This window comes from Stenella coeruleoalba, assembly GCF_951394435.1.
Source record: "Stenella coeruleoalba genome assembly, chromosome: 15".
NCBI lineage: Eukaryota > Metazoa > Chordata > Mammalia > Artiodactyla > Delphinidae > Stenella > Stenella coeruleoalba.
Window position 1 is genome coordinate 38852127 of NC_137161.1, and position 16977 is coordinate 38869103.

The window sequence follows — 16977 nt, forward strand, 5'->3', positions numbered from 1 at the left end:
TGAAGAAGAATAGTGTTTCTTCCTTGTATCTCTTTTTATTGAGGTGAAAAAGTTTTCATTATTTCTTACCCCTCTCCCAGCAGACTTTCTCTCAGGTCCTATTGGCCAAAGTCATGACATTGTCCCATGTCTTAGTTTCAAGAAAGGATTGGGAAAGTATATAAATATTTATTATTTAGAATAAAATAAGGATATTTTAGCCTCCTTTTTGAGGAATAAGACAAGGAAAATTGGGAAGGCTCCCACAGGCATTTGTACCATCTCTAAATCATGTAAAGTACTTATCTTGATGGGGTAGTATGGAGATGAAATGAGGCATGTGGCATATATATGGTTATCAATAATAGATCATTTTAAGGAAACCCAAAGGAATGTTTCTCAGGGAGTGAGGTTATGTGTATTCAACCTGTGATTCATGGGGCATAAATTGATTTACACAGCAGAGAATGCCATCCAGATGTTCTTCCATTGCACCAGGTGGGTGGGAATCACCTTGTCCTAAGGCCTTTGCAGGAGGGTTTGGGGGGTTATGGGAGCCTGAGACTTTGTCTTACCTTAGTTATGCATAGGAAACATCCATCTGGGGGTCCAAATTGATGGGCCTGGGATGGATAAGGAGCTACAGAGAAAATGATGAGTGGTGATCCCTCTATTCCACCCAGAGTCCCAACAGGGAGATTTTCGGAATTTGAGAAAAACACCAGCCACTTCTGGAAGGGCCAGCCCTGAATATTCATATTTTGTTTATTCTACAAATATTCATTGAGAACCTATTGTGAGCAGACATTGGGCTAGATGCTGGGGATTTAATGGGTAACAAGATAGGCCTTGTCCTCAGGGAGCTCCTGGTCAAAGTGACCAAGGCAGCCATGTGACAACTCGGTTCAGTTTATGGGGCTGTTTCAGTAAGCTGTTTCACGGTGTGCTAGCGGGGAGCATGTGGCCTGTAGCTCTGCATGGATGAGAGGTTGTCAGGAAGTGTCCATGTTGATGGGTATAGGTTTCAATGTTAGTGAAGGAGGAAGAGGGCAGAAGACCATTCTAAGTCATGAAATAATAATAAATTCCACCATCAACGTTGTGTTCCATGCTTTGTGTACATCATCACAATCCTGACAACAGCCAGGAAGGGAGGGTGTCATCTCAAGGCGCTTTCTTCCATTTTACAGTTGAGTTTTCTGAGGCGTGGGGAGGTTAAGTGCCCTGTCCAAAGTCGCATAGTAAGTGGAGAAGTTGGTGTGGGACCCCAGGCAGGTTTGAGGGGGAGCGTATGTTCTTTGTGAGAATGATACTGCCTTCTCATTGTCCCAGGGAGACACCGAGGCTTCAAGAAGATGACATGAGAATCATATCATTTGGTTGCATACAGAAGTGCTCTATCTTACTGCTCAGTTTTCTTTTCACAGCAAGTTTTCTACACAGTGGTACTGTGACCTGATAGTCTACACATCCATCTCTGGTTAGGGCACCCTCCCCAGAGCTACACCGAGAAGGTGGGTTGGAGAGAAAATGCAGATCTTGCAAAGGTTCTAAGAAGAGCCCAAGGGAACCCTCTTTAGTCTAGCATTTTGTGTATATTTGATTACAGTGTGAACCAACTTGGAATCCTGTGTACTGTGATGTCCCATGTGTTAAATCTTGGTTTAGCTCACTGATGTTCCACTACATATTTTTATAGTTTTTTCATTTTGTATCACTTAGTTTCTGCAGTTAGTAAATAAGACACAGGTTTTCAATGAAGACCTTTAAATCCTGGCTCCACACTTTCTTAGTTTCCATCATTGCTTAAGAGTTTACTGACAGCACATTCTCAGTGTTATTCGTAAAGTCAAATGAGCTAATATTTGTAATGTACCTGGCACATCCATCTACCTCTCCTCCTTCTTTATACATTTAAGCCACCTGCAAATTCTCAAACAGGGAGACCTGACATTTCTGGGTCTGTTGGTTTAGCCAGGGCCTTGGTTGCAGCTCAAGCTACATATTAGAATCACTGGGTGAATTAAAAAAAATACTGAGCCCAGGACTCACCCCAGACCAGTTAAATAAGGATCTTTGTGGCACACTAGTGCTTTTGTAATACATTCCCAGGTGATTCTAACAAATGGTCTGGACCACAACTGGACCAAGAAGCAAGAGGAGCTTGAGGATAAGATTACCTTATGGACAGAAGTATTATTTGCAATAAGTCTGGGGCAGCTAGACAATGTTCCCAAGCCCTGGTAGGCTACCTCTTATCTGGAATAAATGTTTAGGCAAGTGGACTCCATTGAAATGGCCCACAGATTTCGCCTCCTCTATGTCTTCACATCATAAAGCCATAGCAATGAGGTCTGGGGCCACAGAGAGAGAATTTAGAGTTCCAAGCATGGTAGATCTTCAGTGTCTGTTGGATGAACTGAGATTCTTGCTGGAGGGCTGATGTTGGCCTGCTGAGATGCTGCTGGAGACTCGGGCACCAGAGGACCTTCAGGTTTATATCAGGGAGATACCTTCACTCTTCAGTGAAGTTCAACACAGAGGGACCACTTAGGTCTATAAAGACAGTGCATTCAGACTTAACTTGCATAGATTGGGGGTAGGAGTGGGCAGTTGTTCAGATTCCTACCCCAGAGTTCTCTAGTCAATAGGTTTGGGTGGGGTCTCAAGAATTTGCATCCTAACAAGCTTCCAAGTGATGCTGCTGGTCTTGGCCACACTTTGGGAAGAACTCTTTGAAAAGCCAGCAAAGGAACACTTGACTGGGAGCTTCTCCACAGACCACATAGATGGCTTCAGAGCAAAAGTTCTCCTAGGTTATTTCTCTGAGCCAGAGATCTTCTGGGAGAAGGTGCAAGGATGGACCAGCCATGGTGAGGGAGGCATCATTTTTTCCCCATTCAGCCTCCAGAGGTGAAATGGAGAGCAGAATTCAGGGTGACACTACAGGATATTGGGGTGCAGGTGAGTGAGGAGGGGGTCTTCCTGAACATCTTCAGCCGTTAGAAAGAGGATGGTGGGTGACAGGACAGCTGGTTTCCAGGGTGCAAGGGTGCTCTCCTGTTTATGTCAGGACTGTCCCCCGAACTCTTGCTGGAGGGCTGATTAGACTACCCGCTGCTTAGTTACCAACAGGGATCCTTCTTGCCTCCCAGTGGTGCCTGTACCAGGAAGGCGGGGATATGAAGAAGCAGCAGTTTCCCCTGGAACCAAAGAGGCTCTGGAAGCTGCTGTGAGGTGGACACATTAGGGGGCAGATATGCAGAAGCACAACTTTTTATTTTATCTGTAATTGAACTCAGCTTGCTCACCAGTGCCCCACCCCCACCCCCATTTAAGACAACTCAGTCCCTCTGGTTTAAAATGTAACCTCTGTGAGGCAAATACGCAGGGGATTCAGACTCCGGAGCGCTCCTTTCTAAGCAAGGTGGTTCTCTGCCTCTTCCGGGTTCCTTCTTCTCTTCGTTTCCGAGGAGGACGGCTCAGTCCAGAGGCTGCACATCTGGAATGAGAGGAAGGGATCTAGTACATGCTTATCTTTGAGTCCCCACTGTCTTCTCCTGCGGGGGGAGGCTGGGAGCGGCCCCCACCTCTGTCCCCATCAGCCCTGGACGTTGGATGTGCTCCGGGGTCTACTGCTCATGTCTGTCCTGGGCACTGCTTCCAGGCGAACGCCTGCTTTCCTTGCTTGGTTGGGGGTCGGGGTCCTAGTCCATCCTCTCAGAGCTTTCTGGAACTCCCTGTAGCATGTGTGGGGGAGAGGAGGTAGGTTGAGGTGGGAACTCTTGACCTTTTTGCCTGAACAGGGCTTGCCTGCCACCCCTGAGGCTGCCTTACAAACTGTGGGGTCTCCTAGGAGATCCTCCTCCCAAACTTGCCAATGGGAACCCAGGCACCTGTCCTCTGCTGACAGGCTGCCTCCGGATCCCGCCACCAGCCCCAGCCCAGGAAGGCTCATTTCAGTACTTGTGGTTCAGGAAATGCCCCAAGTCACACCGGATTCTGAATCTTCCCTACTCTCTGGCTTTCCCTCAGCAAAACAAACAAAAGTAAAAATACTCCTTTTTCTCCTTTGAACCCTGCAAGCTTTTTTTTTTTCTGGTTTTGCAAATGAAAGCTTTGTTTATTTCCTTTTTTTTTTTTTTACATCTTTATTGGAGTATAATTGTTTTACAATGGTATGTTAGTTTCAGCTTCACAACAAAATGAATCAGTTATATATATACATATGTTCCCATATCTCTTCCCGCTTGCGTCTCCCTCCCTCCCACCCTCCCTATCCCACCCCCCTAGGTGGTCACAAAGCACTGAGCTGATCTCCCTGTGCTATGCGGCTGCTTCCCACTAGCTATCTACCTTACGTTTGGTAGTGTATATATGTCCATGCCTCTCTCTCGCTTGGTCACAGTTTACCCTTCCTCCTGCCCATAGCCTCAAGTCCATTCTCTAGTAAGTCTGTGTTTTTATTCCTGTTTCACCCCTAGGTTTATCATGACATTTTTTTCCCTTAAATTCCATATATATGTGTTAGCATACGGTATTTGTCTTTTTCTTTCTGACTTACTTCACTCTGTATGACAGACTCTAGGTCTATCCACCTCATTACAAATAGCTCAATTTCGTTTCTTTTTATGGCTGAGTAATATTCCATTGTATATATGTGCCACATCTTCTTTATCCATTCATCCAATGATGGACACTTAGGTTGTTTCCATCTCTGGGCTATTGTAAATAGAGCTGCAATGAACATTTTGGTACATGACTCTTTTTGAATTATGGTTTTCTCAGGGTATATGCCCAGTAGTGGGATTGCTGGGTCATATGGTAGTTCTATTTGTAGTTTTTTAAGGAACCTCCATACTGTTCTCCACAGTGGCTGTATCAATTTACATTCCCACCAACAGTGTAAGAGGGTTCCCTTTTCTCCACACCCTCTCCAGCATTTATTGTTTCTAGATTTTTTGATGATGGCCATTCTGACTGGTGTGAGATGATATCTCATTGTAGTTTTGATTTGCATTTCTCTAATGATTAGTGATGTTGAGCATTCTTTCATGTGTTTGTTGGCAGTCTGTATATCTTCTTTGGAGAAATGTCTATTTAGGTCTTCTGCCCATTTTTGGATTGGGTTGTTGTTTTTTTGTTATTAAGCTGCATGAGCTGCTTATAAATTTTGGAGATTAATCCTTTGTCAGTTGCTTCATTTGCAAATATTTTCTCCCAGTCTGAGGGTTGTCTTTTGGTCTTGTTTATGGTTTCCTTTGCTGCACGAAAGCTTTTAAGTTTCATTAGGTCCCGTTTGTTTATGTTTGTTTTTATTTCCATTTCTCTAGGAGGTGGGTCAAAAAGGACCTTGCTTTGATTTATGTCATAGAGTGTCCTGCCTATGTTTTCCTCTAAGAGTTTGATAGTGTCTGGACTTACATTTAGGTCTTTAATCCATTCTGAGCTTATTTTTGTGTATGGTGTTAGGGAGTGATCTAATTTCATACTTTTACATGTACCTGTCCAGTTTTCCCAGCACCACTTATTGAAGAGGCTGTCCTTTCTCCACTGTACATTCCTGCCTCCTTTATCAAAGATAAGGTAACCATATGTGCGTGGGTTTATCTCTGGGCTTTCTACCCTGTTCCATTGATCTATATTTCTGTTTTTGTGCCAGTACCATACTGTCTTGATTACTGTAGCTTTGTAGTATAGTCTGAAGTCAGGAAGCCTGATTCCTCCAGCTCCGTTTTTCATTCTCAAGATTGCTTTGGCTATTCAGGGTCTTTTTTGTTTCCATACAAATTGTGAAATTTTTTGTTCTAGTTCTGTGAAAAATGCCAGTGGTAGTTTGACAGGGATTGCATTGAATCTGTAGATTGCTTTGGGTAATATAGTCATTTTCACAATGTTGATTCTTCCAATCCAAGAACATGGTATATCTCTCCATCTATTTGTATCATCTTTAATTTCTTTCATCAGTGTCTTATAATTTTCTGCATACAGGTCTTTTGTCTCCTTAGGTATGTTTATTCCTATTTTATTCTTTTTGTTGCAGTGGTAAATGGGAGTGTGTTCTTGATTTCACTTTCAGATTTTTCATCCTTAGTGTATAGGAATGCCAGAGATTTCTGTGCATTAATTTTGTATGCTGCTACTTTACCAAATTCATTGATTAGCTCTAGTAGTTTTCTGGTAGCATCTTTAGGATTCTCTATGTATAGTATCATGTCATCTGCAAAGAGTGACAGCTTTACTTCTTCTTTTCCAATTTGGATTCCTTTTATTTCCTTTTCTTCTCTGATTGCTGTGGCTAAAACTTCCAAAACTATGTTGAATAAGAGTGGTGAGAGTGGGCAAGCTTGTCTTGTTCCTGATATTAGTGGAAATGCTTTCAGTTTTTCACCATTGAGGATGACGTTGGCTGTGGGCTTGTCATATATGGCCTTTATTATGTTGAGGAAAGTTCCCTCTTTTCCTACTTTCTGCAGGGTTTTTATCATAAATCGGTGTTGAATTTTGTCAAAAACTTTCTCTGCATCTATTGAGATGCCCATATGGTTTTTCTCCTTCAATTTGTTAATATGGTGTATTACGTTGATTGATTTGCTTATATTGAAGAATCCTTGCATTCCTGGAATAAACCCCACTTAATCATGGTGTATGATCCGTTTAATGTGCTGTTGGATTCTGTTTGCTAGTATTTTGTTGAGGATTTTTGCATCTATGTTCATCAGTGATATTGGCCTGTAGTTTTCTTTCTTGGTGAGATCCTTGTCTGGTTTTGGTATCAGGGTGATGGTGGCCTCGCAGAATGAGTTTGGGAGTGTTCCTCCCTCTGCTATATTTTGGAAGAGTTTGAGAAGGATAGGTGATAGCTCTTCTCTAAATGTTTGATAGAATTCGCCCGTGAAGCCATCTGGTCCTGGGCTTTTGTTCGTTGGAAGATTTTTAAGCACAGTTTCAATCTCAGTGTTTGTGATTGGTCTGTTCATATTTTCTATTTCTTCCTGATTCAGTCTTGGCAGGTTGTGCCTTTGTAAGAATTTGTCCATTTCTTCCAGATTGTCCATTTTATTGGCATAGAGTTGCTTGTAGTGATCTCTCATGATCTTTTGTATTTCTGCAGTGTCAGTTGTTACTTCTCCTTTTTCATTTCTAATTCTATTGATTTCAGTCTTCTCCCTTTTTTTCTTGATGAGTCTGGCTAATGGTTTATCAATTTTGTTTATCCTTTCAAAGAACCAGCTTTTAGTTTTATTGATCTTTGCTATCATTTCCTTCATTTCTTTTTCATTTATTTCTGATCTGATTTTTATGATTTCTTTCCTTCTGCTACCTTTGGGGTTTTTTTGTTCTTCTTTCTCTCATTGCTTTAGGTGCAAGGTTAGGTTGTTTATTCGAGATGTTTCCTGTTTCTTAAGGTAGGATTGTATTGCTATAAACTTCCCTCTTAGAACTGCTTTTGTTGCATCCCATAGATTTTGAGTCGTCGTGTCTCCATTGTCATTTGTTTCTAGATATTTTTTGATTTCCTCTTTGATTTCTTCAGTGATCACTTCGTTATTAAGTAGTGTATTGTTTAGCCTCCATGTGTTTGTATTTTTTACAGATCTTTTCCTGCAATTGATATCTAGTCTCATAGCGTTGTGGTCAGAAAAGATACTTGATACAATTTCAATTTTCTTAAATTTACCAAGGCTTGATTTGTGACCCAAGATATGATCTATCCTGGAGAATGTTCCATGAGCACTTGAGAAAAATGTGTATTCTGTTGTTTTTGGATGGAATGTCCTATAAATATCAATTAAGTCCATCTTGTTTAATGTATCATTTAAAGCTTGTGTCTCCTTATTTATTTTCATTTTGGGTGATCTGTCCATTTGTGAAACTGGGGTGTTAAAGTCCCCTACTATGAATGTGTTACTGTCGATTTCCCCTTTTATGGCTGTTAGTATTTGCCTTATGTATTGAGGTGCTCCTATGTTGGGTGCATAAATATTTACAATTGTTATATCTTCTTCTTGGATCGATCCCTTGATCATTATGTAGTGTTCTTCTTTGTCTCTTCTAATAGTCTTTATTTTAAAGTCTATTTTGTCTGATATGAGAATTGCTACTCCAGCTTTCTTTTGGTTTCCATTTGCATAAAATACCTTTTTCCATCCCCTTACTTTCAGTCTGTATGTGTCTCTAGGTCTAAAGTGTGTCTCTTGTAGACAGCAAATATATGTGTCTTGTTTTTGTATCCATTCAGCCAATCTGTGTCTTTTGGTGGGAGCATTTAGTCCATTTACATTTAAGGTAATTATCGATATGTATGTTCCCATTTTCTTAATTGTTTTGGGTTCGTTATTGTAGGCCTTTTCCTTCTTTTGTGTTTCTTGCCTAGAGAAGTTCCTTTAGCAGTTGTTGTAGAGCTGTTTTGGTGGTGTTGAACTCTCTCAGCTTTTGCTTGTCTGTAAAGGTTTTAATTTCTCCATCAAATCTGAATGAGATCCTTGCTGGGTAGAGTAATCTTGGTTGTGGGTTTTTCTCCTTCATCACTTTCAATATGTCCTGCCACTCCCTTCTGGCTTGCAGAGTTTCTGCTGAAAGCTCAGCTGTTAACCTTATGGGGATTCCCTTGTGTGTTATTTGTTGTTTTTCCCTTGCTGCTTTTAATATGCTTTCTTTGTATTTAATTTTTGACAGTTTGATTAATATGTGTCTTGGCGTATTTCTCCTTGGATTTATCCTGTATGCAACTCTCTGTGCTTCCTGGACTTGATTAACTATTTCCTTTCCCATATTAGGGAAGTTTTCAACTACAATCTCTTCAAATATTTTCTCCATCCCTTTCTTTTTCTCTTCTTCTTCTGGAACCCCTATAATTCGAATGTTGGTGCATTTAATGTTGTCCCAGAGGTCTCTGAGACTGTCCTCAGTTCTTTTCATTCTTTTTTTTTTACTCTGTTCTGCATTAGTTATTTCCACTATTTTATCTTCCAGGTCACTTATCTGTTCTTCTGCCTCAGTTATTCTGCTATTGATCCCATCTAGAGTATTTTTCATTTCATTTATTGTGTTGTTCATCATTGTTTGTTTCATCTTTAGTTCTTCTAGGTCCTTGTTAAATGTTTCTTGCATTTTGTCTATTCTATTACCAAGATTTTGGATCATCTTTACTATCATTATTCTGAATTCTTTTTCAGGCAGACTGCCTATTTCCTCTTCATTTGTTAGGTCTGGTGGGTTTTTATCTTGCTCCTTCATCTGCTGTGTGTTTTTCTGTCTTTTCATTTTGCTTATCTTACTGTGTTTGGGGTCTCCTTTTTGCAGGCTGAAGGTTCGTAGTTCCTTTTGTTTTTAGTGTCTGTCCCCAGTAGCTAAGGTTGGTTCAGTGGGTTGTGTAGGCTTCCTGGTGGAGGGGACTAGTGCCTGTGTTCTGGTGGATGAGGCTGGATCTTGTCTTTCTGGTGGGCAGGTCCACGTCTGGTGGTGTGTTTTGGGGTGTCTGTAGACTTATTATGATTTTGGGCAGCCTCTCTGCTAATGGGTGGGGTTGTGTTCCTGTCTTGCTAGTTTTTTGGCATAGGATGTCCAGCACTGTAGCTTGCTGGTCGTTGAGTGAAGCTGGGTGTTGGCGTTGAGATGGAGATCTCTGGGAGATTTTCGCCGTTTGATATCATGTGCAGCTGGGAGGCCTCTTGTGGACCAGTGTCCTGAAGTTGGCTCTCCCACCTCAGAGGCACAGCACTAACTCCTGGCTGCAGCACCAAGAGCATTGCATCCACACGGCTCCTTAATTTGGGATGATTCGTTGTCTATTCATGTATTCCACAGATGCAGGGTATATCAAGTTGATTGTGGAGCTTTAATCCACTGCTTCTGAGGCTGCTGGGAGAGATTTCCCTTTCTCTTCTTTGTTCTCACAGCTCCCAGGGGCTCAGCTTTGGATTTGGCCCCGCCTGTGTGTGTAGGTTGCCGGAGGGCGTGTGTTCTTTGCTCAGACAGGAAGGGGTTAAAGGAGCTGCTGATTCGGAGGCTCTGGCTCACTCGGCGTGGGGGGGGGGCGAGGGGAGGGGCACGGCGTGCGGGGCGGGCCTGCGGCGGCAGAGGCCAGCGTGACGTTGCACCAGCCTGAGGCGCGCCGTGTGTTCTTCCGCGGAGGTGGTCCTTGGATCCCGGGACCCTGGCAGTGACGGCTGCACAGGCTCCCCGGAAGGGGGGTGTGGCTAGTGACCTGTGTTCGCACACAGGCTTCTTGGTGGCGGCAGTAGCGGCCTTAGCGTCTCATGTCTGTCTCTGGGGTCCGCACTTTTAGCCGCGGCTCGCGCCCGTCTCTGGAGCTCCTTTAAGCAGCATTCTTAATCCCCTCTCCTCGCGCACCAGGAAACAAATAGGTAAGAAAAAGTCTTTTGCCTCTTCGGTAGGTCCAGACTTTTCCCCGGACTCCCTCCCGGCTAGCCGCGGTGCACTAACGCCCTGCAGGCTGTGTTCACGCCGCCAACCCCAGTCCTCTCCCGGCGCTGCGACCGAAGCCGGAGCCTCAGCTCCCAGCCCCGCCCGCCCCGGCGGGTGAGCAGACAAGCCTCTCGGCTGGTGAGTGGCGGTCGGCCCTGATCCTCTGTGCGGGAATCTCCCAGCTTTGCCCTCCGCACCCCAGTTGCTCTGCTCTCCTCCGCGGCTCCGAACCTCCCCCACTCCGCCACCCGCAGTCTCCGCCCGCGAAGGGGCTTCCTAGTGTGTGGACACTTTTCCTCCTTCACAGCTCCCTCCTGCTGGTGCAGGACCCGTCCCTATCCTTTTGTCTCTGTTTATTTTTTCCTTTGCCCTAACCAGGTACGTGGGGGGTTTCTTGCCTTTTGGGAGCTCTGAGGTCTTCTGCCAGCGTTCAGTAGGTGTTCTGTAGGAGTTGTTCCACGTGTAGATGTATTTCTGGTGTATCTGTGGGGAGGAAGGTGATCTCCGCGTCTTACTCTTCCTCCATCTTCCTTGAGCCCTCTTTATATTTCTGCTTCGTTCATTTCTCGCTTTCCCTGAAAACTGACTTTCTCTGCATCCGAGGTAGAAAATGGCTGTCCACAGCCTCAGGATTTCTTGACTCGCAGGCCTATCACTGTTGTGGCCTCTCTTGTTGCGGAGCACAGGCTCCGAACGCGCAGACTCAGCGGCCGTGGCTCACGGGCCTAGCTGCTCCGCGGCATGTGGTATCTTCCTGGACTGGGGCACGAAGCCTTGTCGCCTGCGGCAGGCGGACTCTCAACCACCGCGCCACCAGGGAAACCCGAAAGCTTTGTTTTTAACTAGTCTTTTCCCTCCCTGAAATGGGCTTCCAGAGGCAACTTTGGAATCAAAACCTGAGAATTGAGTCCTTTTATTCTTCCCTGGACTCGGCTCCACCCCAAGCAATGAAGGCCTCAGCATCAGTGGGAGGGAAGTTGGTGGGAGCGGGTGGTGAGAATCACTGGGAATGAAAGTATTTTGGATAATATTTCAAATGATGGCGCCAGAGCACTCTCGGGGCCCGCTTAGCCCTGCAGCTCCTGCTCTGGTCCCTGCAAACATCCTTACTTGCTTTTTTCCTTCTCTTACTCCCCTTTCTCCTCTTCCTTCCTCTCTTCCTCTATTCTGGGTTCCCTGAGTTATTATAGCTCTGGCAGCAGGACCAATGTGATTGAGCAAGATAAAGTCAAAGATACTTTACCTTTCCTGTGCAAAATTCAAAGAAATAGCGTTCTCAGAGAACACATAATCTTTTTCAAATTGTCAGCAGCATCTAAAAGTTTCTCTCTTTTTTTCCTTTTAATGTTTTTAAGCTAAAGCAAAAGTGAAAAGCAGCAGAGTTTGCATTTCCTATGAAATAATTTCTCTTATACATGGCTTTAGATGTCAAGCTTGGGGGAATATTACTGTGACCTCAGTGGGGCCTACTGATGTTTAAAGCTAGTATATGTTAGTAGGAAAAGTGTGCGTACATTGAGAACTATTCTCTGGAACTCAGCAGATAGGTATGTTGAAAAGATAATTATGCAGTCAGAGGGAAGCTCCGTTTCAGCGTGCTGACGGCCATTTCCAAATGCACGCAAGTCTGCCTGTATTGAAAATCTTTCCACAGACAGCCAGGGAAGAGCACTGCAAATCTGAGAAGCAAACTGTAAAAATGCAAGCAGTTGCTAGAGCACTGGAAGGCTCAGGGGAGAGACCTTGGGAAGCCAGCGCTGGAAATGGTCATTTAAAGAGATTGGGCTTCTTCTGAATAGTATATTCCGTTTTTTTTTTTTTCTGGTGACGAAATTAGTATGGACATAATTAGGATCCTAGAAATTAGTGTTAGATTTTAATGTTGAGATTATTTATCTTGATTCATCGTTTAATTATTCCTATCCAGAACACCTTATATCCAACTGGCTCTTTTCTTAATTTGGATGGTGGTTGTCATTGTTATTGTTTGAATTAGAAGCCTAACCTCTATGTTAACAGTTCCTTGTATGTAGTTAACAGATATTCTTTAACAGAATATAATGGTCTGAGGCTCTGGGGCACAGGTCAAGTTCTAATCCTTGATTTGGACCGTGATTACACAGGTTACATTTTGTGAACATTTTAATCTGTCATTTTTCTGTTTGGATGTATTATTTACCTCAAATAGCTTACTTTGGAAATTCAGAAAAATGGAGGCACATTTATAAAATCATTTTTATATAGTTTACACGTTGAAGCTCATTTTATTATTAATTTCAAACCCAGGAATATCCCAGGGCAATTGGTAAAGGTGGCTGGGTATATAAAATTTGTGAGATAAAAGGAATTTTAAAATATTATAACTCATCCCATTCATTTTGCCAGTGAAAAAGATAGGGACCAGAGAGTCAAGTAACTTAAGAAATCCTGGCTCATAAGTGGTAGAGGCAGAATTTGAATGCAGAGCCATCTTTTCCACTCTGCCATTTGCATAGTAACGTATGGACTCTATGCTAGATAATATAAGAGCCTATCCTTTATTTGAATATGAAACATTGTGTATACATCATCTCATTTAATCCATAAAACACTCCTGTTGGCAGATGGAATTTTTATTCCCATTTTTCAGATCAAGAAACTGAGGCTTCTCTAGATAAGTGACTTAGCCAAGGTCACACCATGAGTGTTGGATTTGAATTTGTCTATCGGTATATCGTTTTTTGTATACATTTAAAAAACATATGCCAGTCCTTTATGTCCTTAGGTATTAGCATCAGCATGCTATCTACTTAAATGAGGATTTTACCAACCACAATAAGTCTAACTATGATATTAAGCCAGTGAGCACAGGGGCTGCTAGGAAGGACTTGTTCACTGAACAAAGACCTCTTCAGCCCTTGAATGGAAATTAAAATTTTCTGTGGTGGAGTAAAACTAAACTGGGCTTGGCTGCCCACCCTAATGACATGTCCTGTACCCACATCAATTTAGGGAAGCAAATAGTTGGCCTCAAGGATGCCAGCCACAGACTTGTGTGAAAGCCAGACACCTTCACTCCAGAATTATGAACTGAGTCTAGCTCAGTGCTCTGTGAAAATAGGTACTTTCTGGATGATTTGTGATTGCTTGGATGATGGCATAGACACTAAATGCTGTCATTACTGAGCTATAACGACTGGAAGTAATTTTTTCTCAGCATCAGGGACCACAGAGAACTTGTTCTGTGCCTGTTATGAGTCTACATCAGAGAGAAATTCATTCGCTCAAGGAAAGTTATTAAAATACTCTAATTCAATATTTGTGTGAGAAATCATATAATTGACAAATTACAGGTGAGCAAGGTCAGTGAGCTCTTTTGTTTCTTCTTTCTGGGACCCACTGCAAATTTCTTGTGTTTACTGTGTTACAGCTTCTTAGATGAATGATTTGTCTATTTGAGTGTGGGATTAAAGACACATGTTCTTGACATAAAAGCCAAATGCAGCTGAAAGATCTACTCTGCTAGAATATCACCATGCATAGTGCTACCGTTAGCGTGTGTGTTTTATCCAAAGGTGACCACAGCCCTGTTTTGTATAGGACAGTCTTGATTTGTCAACAATAAATAAGAGATCATTCTTGGAGCTACTGACTTTAACTCTTACCTTATCCTTAACTTGTCCCATCACTCAAGGAGTTTAACAGTTTATCAGGGAGCCTAAAATAAGTGCACAAGTCATTTTATCTTTTCTTGATTTTCACGTTGAAATGCACCATAATTTTCCTCATGTTCCTTTGAGAGTCTTTCTATGGTATTTTTATTTTGGGTGGGGAAGGGGTCTTTTGTTTGTTTGTTTTTTCTGCTTTTCAGCCCCTAAAGGAATTCTCCAATTCTCCAAAGAAAGTGCAAACTTTCTTTCCTTTCAGTATATACCTTCTCATTCCATGATCTCATCCACTCTCTTGCCCAGTACTTTTCAAACTTTAGTGGACATAAAATCATCTGGAGAGTTTGCTAAAATACAGAAATTCTGACTCAATAGGTCTGAGGTGGAGCTCAAGAAAGTGTATTTCTTGGTGGGGGAGAGATAAGTTAGGAGTTTGGGGTTTAACATATATACACTACTGTATGTAAAATAGGTAAACAACAGGGACCTACTGTATAGTACAGGTAACTGTACTCAATACCTTATAAAATAACCTAAAATGGAAAATAATCTGAAAAAGGATATATATATGTGTGTGTGTATATATATATATATATATATATATAACAGAATCACTTTGCTGTACACCTGAAACTAACACAACATTGTAAATTAACTATACCTCAATTTAAGAAAAATAGTGAAAAGGAAAGTGCATTTCTTATATTCTTCCAGATGATGCTGTTGGTCTGTTGACCATGCTTGAAGTGGTCCTGCTTTGCAACTCAGATGGTCACATCTAGGTAATGATACCAAGTTCTAGGCCTTTCTCAAGAGCTTGACACTGATTTTTCAAACTGCCTTCTGCAGGGCTCTCCTGGATACACCTACCAGAGTCTCCTGTGTAGACTGCCCTCAGCATTGCCACCTCATCTTCTTACCTTCCTGTGTCTACTAATAGCACCTCTTTTATCCCAGGTAGCCAAGCTTGAGGCCTCAAAGTCCACTTGCTCATATCTCTCATCTTTTGGCTTTTGTCATTTGGTGCCAAATCCAGCAGAGCCCACCTAATTAGCGACCCTCACAGCCACGAGCTCCACTTGTGCTCCCCAGTTTAGCTACAACCATACCAAGCGCTCAAATGGCTTTGTGTCTTTAAAAGTGCTGTCTCCTCAGCCTGTAGCAACTGTTTCCTTCTTTTTTACCTATTACGTGGCTACAACTGATGGGTCATGGATGTATGGAGAGCAGGGTTCTATTATTTTAGAGACTAGGGTAATTTAGACTAGAGAATCCTAAAACAACCTAGTTCAATTTAGATAGAACATTCTTGGGGGTAAGTTGGAGTAAGGATCTGTTTCTTCCCCTGTTTTTCTCAGCTCCACCCAACTGCCTCTGAGGTCCATGTCACCCACATTGACTGACATCCTACTTGGTGACCTTAGTTTGCCTTATATTGTACCTCTTGCTGCCCCTCGCCCTCCCCTTGAGTAATAAGCTCTTCATAATAATTAGTGTCATTCTATCTTCCAAGTAAAAATCTTTAGGTCTAATAGGAAGTCTATTTGGGGGACACTTTTTCAGTTTATGAGAAACCTAGGTCAGAGTACCTGAACTGGAAACTGACCAATAGAATAAAGGTAGCTCTAAACATTCATGAATATTTCAGATTTCCACAGCTTTTCCTTTTAGAGCATGACAGATTTTTGAAACATTTGTTGAAAGCTTTTCGAAAACATATTACCCATTTCTGTGCTTTCTGAAACAAAAATTCAGAACTAAACTTGTCTTTTCTTGATGATTCACAACTGCCATAGCAAATACCACTTTCTGTGTCATGATGTGTTTTTCTGTCTTTTCTCCAGTTTCCGGTTGTGGCTTTAAATGTAGCTAGCCTGCAGCTCTCTGCCTTAACAAAGTGCTGATTTTAATTGGCAGAGTCTGGCAAGTTAGATAACCAGGAATGTAACAACCATACGCAATATATGTCAATAGGCTCAGGGCGAACTGAGGACCCATCTGCTAAACCATGATTTTCAGCATTTGTACTTTATCACAGTCATTTCAACAACCCAGAGTGACTCTGTCTTTACTTCCTTTTCCCTCTTCCCTGGCTCTCTCCTTCCTTCCTTCCTTCCTTCCTTCCTTCCTTCCTTCCTTCCTTCCTTCCCTTCCCCCCCCCCTTTCCTCCCTCCCTCTCTCTAAATCTCTCTTTCTTTTTGTAAACGACTTTGCATTGCTCAGCTATGTCTCTGTTTTCTACATAGCTGTGTTCTCTGGTGGAAGACTGACCTTCAGATGAGTACAACTCAGTTACGTTTTCACTCTTTCACGAATGTAATGTGTCTTCATTTCTGAGAAATACGCTTATTTAAAGCTCCCATTTGATACACTGGCCCCATTTGCATATTTTGTTTTTTGCAAAATGTTAAGTTGAAATTTTAAATCATTTTGCATAATGAGGACTTAGAGTACACGGTCTAGAAATGGCCTTTACTCTAGTGGCATAAATCGTGTTAATTACAGGAGGTTTTGGAGTTAATTGGGAAAGAGGAAGGAGAGGTATTATATTGGATTAAAACTGTAGTGTTAACTACCAATCTCTATTGCTAGTTACATTCTATATTGACAAACTTAACTTGCTAAGGGCTAAAAATTGATTTGTCCAGCCTCATTTCCATTAGAGTTAAAGTCATATGTGAAACAGCAACAAATTTTGCAAAGGAGAAAAAAATGTATCTGTCCTCACAATTAACTAGGAAATTGGCATTTTGGTATTTCTGGCTATTGGGTCCTTATTATACAGAATATAACTGTTAAAGATGTGATATCCTGAAATGGCAGCTCCCAAAGACTTAGTTAACCTTTTCTATGCTCTCGCAGTAAGGTTAGATGCACCCCTTGCACTATGAAACCTAAGTGTAACTGTAGACTTTTCCTT

The 16977-nt window shown here is 42.2% G+C and overlaps 1 long non-coding RNA gene across 1 annotated transcript in view; it reads left to right on the forward strand.

Annotated features, from left to right (window-relative positions):
• Nucleotides 1-10025: 10025 nt before the first annotated feature.
• The window catches only part of LOC307198751, a 34711-nt gene continuing 27759 nt past the window's right edge, over nt 10026-16977 (forward strand). Inside the window, exon 1 of the long non-coding RNA XR_013831689.1 lies at nt 10026-10349. This is a non-coding gene — a long non-coding RNA (uncharacterized lncRNA). The remainder of the gene's footprint in view (nt 10350-16977) is intronic.